Source organism: Protopterus annectens, chromosome 7.part0, assembly GCF_019279795.1.
Source record: "Protopterus annectens isolate FY-2018-M chromosome 7.part0, PAN1.0, whole genome shotgun sequence".
Lineage (NCBI taxonomy): Eukaryota > Metazoa > Chordata > Ceratodontiformes > Protopteridae > Protopterus > Protopterus annectens.
The window spans coordinates 1,509,592,082-1,509,604,558 of record NC_056739.1 but is presented as its reverse complement, the minus strand read 5'-3'; positions in this window follow the sequence as shown (position 1 = coordinate 1,509,604,558).

Below are 12,477 nucleotides of genomic sequence, written 5' to 3'. Positions count from 1 at the left end.
TACAATGACATTATTTAAGACAAAAATACTTATTTTTCTTAAATAATGTCTTCTTTGTATAATGCCTACGTGGCACCCTTGTGCATTTTTCTGGTATCCTGGGGCTTTGTCTGATGTACTGCACATGGAGTTGGGGCTTGTGTTCCCATGCTTATGTAGTACATCACTGTTGTGCAAAGGAGCCCGTGGAGAAAGGAAGATCTCCGTTGCTTTTTTTTTTTTTTTTTTTTAATTCAAAATAGACTTTTAATGTTTGGGAGAGCCAGGACAGAAGAAGTAAAAGGAAAATCAGGTGAGTTTCTTTAGTTTTGCAGAGCGTACCTGATTATCCTTTTATTTTTCTCTGCACCATCTCACTCATTTGCTCGAGGTCTTCCATTTTCTTATTTGATTAAATAAAAGAAAGAAAAGCAAAAAAATGATGAGATACACTAATGGAAAAAAGTCTGGATGACTGGACCTTTCTGCGTTGGAATATTCTCGCCATTACAACAGGCAAGCTGGTCGGGCTGACCAATCAGCATGCTCGTTTTGAATATTAATGGGCAGTCATTATTTAATTGAGTGTAATCATATGTTTTAAAATTATGTGTTGATTTTAATGATTTGCAAAATACATAACAACACCAACAGCACTACTAGATAGGGGTCAAGGGTACTAGCTGCTAGTACAAGGGTCTAGGGAACAACTAAAGGGGCGGTGAATACCGCACAATGTAGCTGGGCTAATATATGCCTTTGGGCAGATAGCCCAGTACCAACCTATGAACCTATAAGACTGTTTTGATATGTTGATGTTCAGGTGTGGTTAGTTAACAAGAATACAGTTGATAGACATTTGTGCTAGTGCACATAAGGAAACTAGAACTATAATAACATGATGGCCTTACATATATTATTCAAAAACAACGTTCATGTTCTCCTGCTATACTTAATATTAGATGCTATTTATGAAAGTAGATTTCCTTTTTTGAGAGACTGGAATGCATTTATTTGTGAATGCAGGCTTCCTGATTAATATAGGTGAGGCACTAACATGAAGTGCAAATATTTGAATACAATGGTATGTTTCCAACATATATATATATATATATATATATATATATATATATATATATATATATATATATATATATATATATATATTGTGTGGCAAAGCTCAGTAAGGCCCTATTAAGACTGATTCAATTTTTATATGTATTAGCAGGTTTGTAGTACAACATTGTAGGTATTATTATGAAAAATACATAGTGATGATTGAATTACATTATTAAAATATGTTTAGACAATAGGTATGGCATTTTAAAATTATGTTTTGCTGTATGCAATGCATTTACAATTGCACTGACATGGCACTATAAGCATGCTTTCTGAACAGCCCTGCTAACTCTTTGATATAGCAAGGTGTAATGCTAGTCATGAAAGATACATGTATATGTATATATATATATATATATATATATATATATATATATATATATATATATATATATATATTCATTTTTGCATGTCATAATTTAGAGAGGTTATTCTAGTATAAGGATGTGGTTATTATATTTTATTTACTTGTCTTTACAAGGAAAGTGCAACTGGCTTGGAAACACATTTTCTGTGGAAGCTTTAGGAGAAAAGCTCAAAAAATAACAATCTCAGAACTATAACTACACTGGGATGAAGGTGGTGGCCTCTACTAGGTGAAAGCTGAGTACAGTTGCAGCAATTGTCTATAAAGCTGTAAGGATAGTGTATGTAGCAAAATGTTTATTGCAGTGGTAGCAAGCATATTGCTGCAGTTATAAGAGTACAGAAAAATGTTTTTTTTTTTTGCTTTGAGTTGAGCGGGTACTAATGTGGATAGTTTGGATACATTAGTTTTACTTAAATATTAGTGTTCATTCATTGTTTCATTTGTTCTGATCAATAAACATGTGTCTGTTTCAAAAACCTTTAAAGCACAAATATCATTGCTATTATATATATAAACACCTAATAATGTTTGTAGGTCATATAGCCCAGGTGATGGCTGAAAAGTGTTTTTGGAACACTCCACCTTCCCAGATAACAAATCAAATAACTATGCAAATAAACAAATAAACAGATCATTAATCAATAAAAATATTATACCACTCCAGATCTCTCAGCAAGTACAACATGATGTGGATTTGTAGTATAATGGGCTGATATGGCATATGCAATTGTAGAATAGGAAACTTAACCACACCAGCTGCAGCTGTGGCTGACAGCTCTCACATCATATCACACCCAGTACAGTGGCTGTGAATAATCTATCATCATGCTGTACAGCCACACTTTGTGGTACCAAATGACTGTCAACTTCACTGCCCATAAGAGAGAATCCTGACTTTGAAGACTTGCTTATCTTTCATTTATTGAGGTGATTCTTCACTGAAATAACCCAGTGGGGATATGCTGCAAAGCAGTAAGAAGCACTCCATGGAAAACACCATGGCATCCAGCTTGCCTTAATCTGTGGAACAGCACATGGATGCTGCAGTGTCACAAGTCAGACACGTGTCCAAACTCCTTATATTATTGTGTGTGCCCCACAGTGGGTGCATGCTCCTTGCTATGAAAATGGTGACAACTCACCTATGTGACACTTTTCTGCTGTTAGATAATGTCTAACATATGGTATGAACACATCATGTACTGCACTGCACAGTCTAAACTGGTTTCAGCATGACAGTTACTGTTCTGTATGCATCCTTTTGTTCTGTGAGGCTCTGTCACTTGTGTGTTGTCACAATACATAGGTCTTTATGAGGATTTGCTGTTTCTGTACTTATGACAGTCTGTCCATCTCCACAATCCCCTGGATATAGTTAATACTATAATCCAATGACAAGGGTGACCATGGTGCTGCTACTGCCTTGGTAATGGTTATAAGACTGCAGCCAGGACAGCCTGCTCCCTGACTGTTATGTACTGCAGCACAGCACACACAGCAAATAACTTGAAGTCAGATGAGTACTTCAGGGTCCCATACAAGTTGTCAGTGCACCCAAAGTGGGCCTTGAGTAGCCCATCTCCGTATTTAGCAACAGAATCTGTTAAACCATAGTTCACATTATAGTGGTGTTCTGTCAGCTTTTAACAATTGAAAACAGAAGGAATGTTTGTGGAAGTAATACATTGGAAACACTAAGTGAAAGGAGATAAACACTTTTGTTCTATTTATTTTCAGACCTTCTTCAGAATTACCATTCTATCAATAAGTCATCATTCTGCTTTTAAAATGTTATACTGGTATCATCAGCCATCACATGAGGGTATCCTCAACTGCATTTAATGTATAGAAGTTTGTGGGTGGATCACTGCACATCAGTTATACAGAAAAATGCATGCATAAAAGGTACTATAATTGCTTCAAGTCTCCAACTGAACATCCCTCTGGGAAATATTGCTGCTGGAAATGATGGCAGAGGTCACATATGTGCCAGATAATGGCATCATGTGTGGATCTAGCCTGGTAAACAGGCAAATTAGTTGTGAGGCTATTTCCATTGCAGACCATCTGGAAGCTGAAATGTTGAATCAGAACCTCAAATAACTTTCCCATCCTCATTTGGACTAATATCTAGGATATATAGCTCTCAGCTTCTAGCTGAAGAATCCAGGACAACAAAGGCACAAAATCTGGGGCAATTTTAAAATAGTACTCTAATTCACTTAAAAAAATAATAGATTAACAGTTTTGGCATCAACATGCACTCTCTAAACAGTAGGAAGTATGAAAGTCTAATGAGAGGTATTATTATTAATTATTAATTATGCCACAACTTGTGCTAAGCATTTTGGCCCCAATATTCAGATACATACCTACAATGGCTGCTTAAAGGCTACTGCAGTGATGCCAAGCTGCATAACACATCTCAAATGTAATTCTCAATTAATAGACTATTAACTAGTTAAGAAATCCACCCATGTGTATGATCGTGCTGACAAACAGAGACGTATACCAGAGGTGCAGCAGCAAAATTGTTCAGCTGCAACAGTGTGCATGTTGCATACGTGTGAGTAGGCATGCCCTCATGTGCAACCTCATAATACTATGATAATTGTTGCAAGATACAAAACATGGCTCACAGCAAGGTTCTTACTAAGTTTATTAATTTAAATTTGGGGAGGAAACTGGAGACTATGAAACTCAGAAAGAGGAAAGAGAAAGCAAAGAAACACACAGAAGAATGTAGAGAAGGAAACTGTGGTCATGGGGAGGGGAGGGAGAGTAGTTTTTGCAGGAAACTGATGCACATTTTTTCCAAGAAGAGTAGATGGGTAGGCCACATGAAGGAGTTGGGGGATGGAAAGAGATATATGGCTGGAAGACAGGGTCACATAATTAAATATAAAACTCAGACAGAGACCAACAGGTGAAGTGCTGGCAAAAAGGGGGGAAGGTGCTAATGACTGATGCATATAATGAATGAGGAAGGACTACTATTCATGGGAAAATTAGACAACAAACAGAGGACAGAGGTGACATGCAAGAAGGGGAGCACTATAACTGAAGACAGGGAGGGGTCCCAGCTCCATTTCACACTGCATTAGACAGGACACAGGCTATCATCAGTCACAGCCATGACCGCCTTCAACATTGGGCCCTGTCTCAGATGGAACAGTAGGCAGTGTCAAGCAGCTGTTCAACTCTGCTAGTTGCATGAGACCAATGCAGGTATTAAGCTGTCAATCCACTAACTTCATGTTCACCTCCTCCAAGTCCTGCCAGATTATAAAATGTGACCTTCTGATAGAGACAAAAGAGGAATCAACTAATCCCGCAATGAGATACCATCAAGGGCCACCAAGAATACCTCTGAGTCATTACTCCTACACATGACTTATGCTACTGGATAGAGAGTCAGGCTTGAAGGCAGATTGTGAGCCATAGGACAAGGCAGGAGGAGAAGATGACAGGAGCTACAGCTACACCACAGGCAGAGCTGTAGCTGACATTGCATAAAATAGTGCCATAAATGGAGATAAATAAACCTACAGATACTAAATGAAAATAAAACAGAAGTATATTGACAGAGTGACAGAGAGAGAAACAAAAACATCATCTTGTCTGCATCTATCACTCCATCTGGTACCAAGGAGAAGCTGAAAAACACTGGAAGCACCACGATATTAAAATCAATCAAATTCTATTTAATTAATAAAAGAACAAGCGCTTTCACACACATAAATCGTGCGCTTCATCAGGTTACAAGTAAAAAGGGGTTAGTCCCTATCCTTATATACAATAGACTATCCACTTAACAAGGCAATTAAATAAAATTGATAATTATGTATGTTAATTAATTAGACAGGAAACCATACCCATATAAGGCAAAGTAAAAGACATTAGCACCATTTGCAACCATACTAGTTCAATATACGTAGTACATACAAACAAGACATAAAAATAATATGACAAAAATTCCTGTACTTAAAACTTCCATTATAGCAAAAACCCCCATTCCTATAAACATACTATCCTCTTACACTATTCACAAATGCATTTAATGTGATAAGACATTATCCTAAACCAGTAGGGAATAATCTAACATTCTAAAGAGCGTTAAACAGTAATATATATGTTGATGTAAACTCCATAACAACCAAGGTAAAAGTAAAAGGAAACAAAAGAAAAAGGGAAGGAAAGGGAAGGGAAAAAGGAAGGGGAGAAGAGGAGGGAGGGAGGGGGAAGGAGAGGAGGGGAAAGGGGAGAGGAGAAAAGAGAAAGGGGAGGAAAAGGGGGGGGGGAAGGTATGGAATAAAAGGTAAGGAAAAAGAAATGGAAAGAAGGTGAAAAGCCAAAAAAGATGGAAATTATAAAAGTGCAGGCCTTATATTAACAGCTGTATTTAGCCCTGGTTCTATGTGGGCTCTAAGGATTAAAATCCACTTCAACTCATTTAATTCAAGAGTCCCTAGGGAGTCACCTTCTCTCCTGTTTGGATATTGTATCTGTAGTACTCTAAACTTGAAGACATGAGTCGGATGTATTTGACAATGTTTGGCTAAGGCATTACTAATATTAGCTTTTCTTATGTCATAGACATGGTTATAGACTCGATCTTTGAGTCTGCGTGTGGTCATTCCCACATAGTAAGCCTCACAGCTGTCAAAATTAGCCAAGTAAATGACATTCACTGTGTCACATGTTGCGTAGAAATTGGGTTCAAATAACAAACCTAGCTCAGTACGTTCAAAATTCTGCTCAGTTGAAATATACTTGCAGATACAGCATTTCTTACAGGGAAAAGTTCCCTGCCTGAGACTTGCTCTAATATCCAAGGATTTAATTTTGATATTCTCTCTGCACAATAATCTTTTCAGATTATAACAATTATTATACCTAAAACTTGGTCTCTCTCCGACTATTTTCAATAATTCATTATCCATAGTAAGTAGTTTCCAATTTCTAGAGATGATATCCCTAACATACCCTATGTCATTTGTATATTTAATGTCAAAATGAACCTTGTTCCCAGCTTTAGACCTAGCATCATAGGCTACATGTCCATTTAAGACCCCACTCTTGGAGGATCTTTCATCATTCAGGATGGTATCATTTCTATACTCTAGCACCAACTGGGAGGGATATCCCCTATCTAAAAAACATTTGGCCTGAAAATCCAGGAGCCACTCCTTATCACTATCAATATTACATAGTTTCTTTATTCTCGACATTTGATTCTTAACCACGTTGGGGAAAACATACCTAGGATGCATGCTTCCATAGTGGAGTATGCCATTCCTCCAACATGGTTTCCTATATAGGGAGGTAGTAATTTCATTCAAAGCACTCTTATAAATGGTGATGTCAAGATAATTGACCTCAGTAAATGAATATTCATGGGTGAAATCCAAAAATGTCGTAGTCGAACTCATGTAATCCACAAATTCATTCAGGGATTCAATGCCTCCATTCCAAAAGAGAAGGATGTCATCGACAAAATGTCTGTATAGGGTAACATTAGCTCTAAATCTCAAATCATTGAAAATATATGTCTTCTCCCATACATATACAGCCAGACTGGCATAGGTATTGGCACAGGGGGTGCCCATTGCCACCCCCCATGTTTGCCTAAACATCCTATCTTGGAATAAGAAGACATTGTTATTCAAAATTAGATCTAAGAGAGAACAGATAGTCAGCTGGTCTGTATTGTCTAGATCACTCAGTTCAACTAGACAATCTCTAACTGCATCCACTCCAAACTCGTTTGGAATGCTAGTAAAAAGATTTTTTATGTCCAGTGTAACCATCAGGGTATCTGATCTTAAACTATCAAGCAAAGCAGCATTTTTTAAGTCCTTCAATAATTCAAAGGAATTCTTTAAAATAGTGGGAATAAGACCTATCAGGGGACCTAACCTCGACTGCATATAATGGGACGCATGTTCGGTAACCCATAGCTTCCCAGATACAATAGGTCGTAGGGGAGGAGGAACTACCCCTTTATGTATCTTGGGAAGACCCTTAATAAGAGGAATTAAAGGTGCTTCTATCATTAAATAGTCATATAGACCTTTATCAATGCATCTCGTCATCAGAAGATCATAGAATGTATCGTGCACATTTCTTACTATAGAGCTCACCTCAGCTTTATTTATTTCCGAATAGGCTAGATCATCCTTTAACATATCAGCCATCAAATCATTGTAAAAAATGGTATCCATAGCTACTATTCCCCCCCCTTTATCAGCAGGTCTGAAAACCAAATTCACATCATTACTCAAAGACTCTAATGCCTGCTTCTGTGCTGCATTCAAGTCAACAAATAAACGCTTATGTGACCCTCCCTTATAAAAAAGGTATAAATCATGTTCACAGGCTCTCTGAAAACAATCAATGTAGCTAGGCAAATGCGGCACAAAAGTACTTTTTCTTTTCAGCACTGTCGTGTCATAAGATGTGTTATCCTCACCTGAGGCTTTAAACAAACATTTGAGAGCTACCTTCCTAGTAAATTTACGTAGCATAATCAAAGTGTCAGGTAGACTACTCCCTCGGGAGGGTATAAAAGAGAGGCCTCTGTTTAAAACAGCACGTTCAATATCTGAAAACTCTTTGGATGACAAGTTAAAAAACAAAGTGTTCAGTTCTTCTTTCTCCTTGACTCGCGATTCTCGCCCGATAACTTGCGTTTTCCCCTCCCTCTGCTTGTTGAGCGCTCCTGTGCCCGACTCTTGTAGGGTAGTGGAAAATTTAGAGCAGCTACTACCCCAGGGGTCAAACTCACAGTCTGTCCATTATTCTTAGGTCTCGCACCTGTAGTCACCATCCCTTTCAAGCCTTGCTGGTTACAGGGGATAGTAGAAGCAGATGAAGCAACATCCTCTGCCGTGCTAGTTAGAATGGGATCATTATTAAGCGGAATGTCAGTCAGCTTCTCAGGCAATATGGTCGTACTAGGTGTACTAGATTGAATATCAGTCACCCGCTCACCATTTTCTTCCGTAACAACCAATTCATTTAACCTCGGCCACATAAAAATGCGACCAAGCTGAAAATCGTTACAGTCTCGTTTAAGCTTTCTTAACTTAAGTTGCTCTGATTTATTACTATAGAGCATAAGTTGTCTCAGCATGTTATTTAGTCTCAACATACAAAAGTCACTTTTATACAATAGAGTGATATTCTTGTGCTCACCTTCCACTTTACTAATAAGTTCTTCTTCCAAAGGTTTAAAGTAGTCGATAAGCAAACGGATATAATTATTCCCAAGCTCTATGTTTAACAACTGCCACCTCCGCAACAATTCTGGATGTGCATCTCCATAACTCGGCATGCAGAGGACGCGCATGCCTCGTGGGATGACCTTAAAGTGGAGGCACGCCTCAAGGTGCTTCCTCTGCCAGATCAGCCGATAAAGTTTATAGAGATTGTTCTCTAATGCTCTCAGTTGACCATAGAATTCTTGCATATTGTCAGTTTCCGATATCAGAGAGGATGAGGAAGTTCCTTGAGCAGCAAAATTCAGGAGGGAATTCTCCTGTTGGTAAAAGATATCATTCCAATTCTCCATACTCCCTGTATTACCAGGGTTATAATCCAACTCTATGTTCGGCATCTCCATCGTGTGTTGATCGACTAGGAATACAAAGAGGAGTAAAACGACTATCAGCACCAAACCTAGTACGATCATCCAAAGAGTTCCCAGTGGAAAATAAATAGCAGGAGAAGCTGAAAAACACTGGAACCACCACGATATTAAAATCAATCAAATTCTATTTAATTAATAAAAGAACAAGCAGGTACCAACAGGAGACTAACATCTTTTAGGTATGCAATGATGCCAGTGGCCATAACGATGACTAGGCATAGAATAACATATGGTCTTACACTTGTGTGTACAAGGGCTCCTGGATAATAATTTTAGCTCCAGCTCCTCTAGCACCTATATACAAACTATCTCTGCTTTTCCTTGTTTTATTTATCTTACTCTTACTTCCCTTACTCTTAATTTTGCTTTTACTCTTTAGTGGTAGCATTGTCACCTCATAGTAAGACGTTGTCCTGTTCGATTCTCAGCTAGAGCGTCTTCTTTGTGGAGACATGCGTGAATGGGTGTACCTTCGTTGAAGTTCATGCATCAGGGCTGGCAACTTGGCATGTAAAAATCTACTGCCAATCATTAGCGGACCGGAGTTCCGCTGTGGCGCCCCCTAACCGGGAAAAGCCGAAAGACACAAACAAACTCTTTACTGTTCCTGTCTCCCATAGCTGCTTCATTTGACATCTCTAACATATACTTCTTTCTTACTCTGACCTTGCTTCCTCTGCTCCTCCTTCTTCACTAGTTGAAAGTTCCACTCTAACTTTACCTTTAACAGTAAGTAATAAACTCACTTATAACATGGCAACATGCTTTCAGTGCTACATGATATTGCATTTATCTTGTTTTTCTGATAGCATATGTGTATTGTGCTAAATGTCATATATGCATTAATATATGTATTAATCTCTGCATTTACAGTATATTGCAATATGATGTTAGTTTTCACCTATGTACATCGATCTCCTCTTCTCATGTTTGTGAAGCTTTTCTCCTTGTACCTCTCCTAAAAACAGATAAAATCATAAATAATTAAAGGGTGTAGTAGGATAGTACCAATCGCCTTGTGTGTGATGTGGCATGACCATCAGTACAGTGCTTTTGGCAATTAGAGTTGATGGAAGATGTATATGAGTATTCCATTGAGGGTGCCTTGTGTGATGCATCAAAGAAAGGATATGTGAAAATCAACATACCTTTTAAACTGTAGACATTGAAAATAGGTGCAAAGGCCCTTTAAAAGAGGGCACATCTGCCAAACATCTGGACATCTAATTAGCATAAATTATGAATATGAAATAACACTTAGGTCTTCCTGTTTCCACTGAGAATACAGGATACTACTCAGAAACGTGTTTAAAAAAAAAGTGAACAAACGGTGGAAAAATGTAAGAACATTATCAAAAAAGCAATGTAAAATCTGTAGACTTTACTGAACTACATTGCAAAATTCTTGCGCACAAAGTCATTTATTTTTCCATCTGAAAAAGGGAGATGTAAGATGTCTTCCCTCTGTCTTTTAATTACTGGTCTCACTAGAATATTGGGTATGTAATGTGGTAACTGTACTATTCAGCTTCAAAAATCACATGCGATCAGGGGGATTCACAAATTTGCATGAAATGGTAAATCAAACCTGAAAATATGGACATGCCTCCAAAGAATAGATGCATCATGTGTATACATAAATCAGACCTGAAAATAGGAGTATTCCTGCAAAATAGGGATAACTGAGAAGTGTAGATATGGACAGTCCTACAAACTATGAAGGCCAACAGGCTTACTGTGCCAGTGTGCCATACCAAAGGCAGACCAGATATTAGTGGTAACATGGTTCACAATCAGCATATGGGTGGAGTATTGTAATGTAACCTGATGTTTACAATGGTAAATTTCTTTCACAATGCAGGAATGTTATGATTATGCCAGTCTATAGTGGCACATGCTTGGGAACTCAGTGAGGTCAAGACAATAAGCTCAGAGGATTAAGGCAATGAGCTGTTAATGAACTGTTTCCTATGGTATAGAGTTTAATTCCCTCAGCCTTCATTTGCCTGCCAAAGGAGTGTCTTGGAGTGATCAGGAAACTGGGCTAGGCTTATCAATGGTCTTCTGCATTGCATGCATAGAAACTACCTATGAATTTATGAACCTATGTGTACTTTGCTTGTTGTAGGGCCACCTGGTGTGTGACAATGCATATATTAGGGTACTGGTCCAATAGCCCTATATATCTGACACAACATGTAAGGGAATGACATGAAGGGAACATGTTTGCCAACAATTACTCTGTGGATCACTCAGACATGCCCTTTGTGCATATCACGTATCATGGTAGGATATATGGAGAAGGTGCTTCAAGTATTTTGTAGTGTTGGTGTCAGATATGGGAGTTAGATTTCCCTTTACAGAATTATTACATTGGTAATACAATGCTGTTATGATATACAGAACTTGTCTATAGTATTACAACACTGACCTTTGTGTGACAGATGATCCCCCCATGTTTTAAAGTGGAGCATATTCTCCACTATTTGATCAGGACCTGACAAGCAGTAACAAACAAAACAAAAGTCACAAATTAAATGTTTGGTAAGTATCTAAAATACAGTACTATTACCTGTTTTGCATACTTACTGTGCATGCTGGGAGCACTGTCTCTAAACTCTTCATCCCATTGCTGTATAAGGCTTAGGTAATGCCTTTTCAGGTCACTATAGTGGTGCCTGCACTGCTCACCAGAGCAGTTCATGCCAGCAGCAGCAGACATCACATTGGCAAGGCAGTACCAGGCATCCACTTTATATTGGATACCTGCAAAAGATTCACCCAGCTGCCTTTTCTAGTGATCTCTGCATAAGGTAGAAAAATATTTTGGTCTTCTTATTGTAGCACCACCTGAGAGTCATGCCACCTTCAGTACCTTTAGATGCCATAACCATTTATTAAGTCACAGTCCAGAGGAAAATGGTAGCTGTCTTGCATCCCTGCATATTGCTGTTGCCCACACCTGTTAAATAACCATGGACAAAGTTTGCCTGATATGTTGCATTGCCACTATAGTATACAGCTAATGCACATAGCATGGCAGGATTGAGTTAAGGTATGAGATAAGTAAGGAGAGTATTGACAACACAGCACTCACATGTTTCCATTTCTGCACTTTGCACTTTAGTGCCTCTACAGTCCATAATAATGCAATAGTTAAATACAAAGTCCAAGTTGGGTCACTGATCTGCCAACACATGTCCATTGAAATTCTAAGGTACTCATGTGAGCATATGATGTTGAATGAGCCTCATTGCGTATACTTAGTGATGTGCACATTGCAAAGAGCAAGTTATTCAGAAATATTTACTTTAAATTGTCTAAATGGTTGAGTTAGGAGTCAAAGCTGTATGTCAAA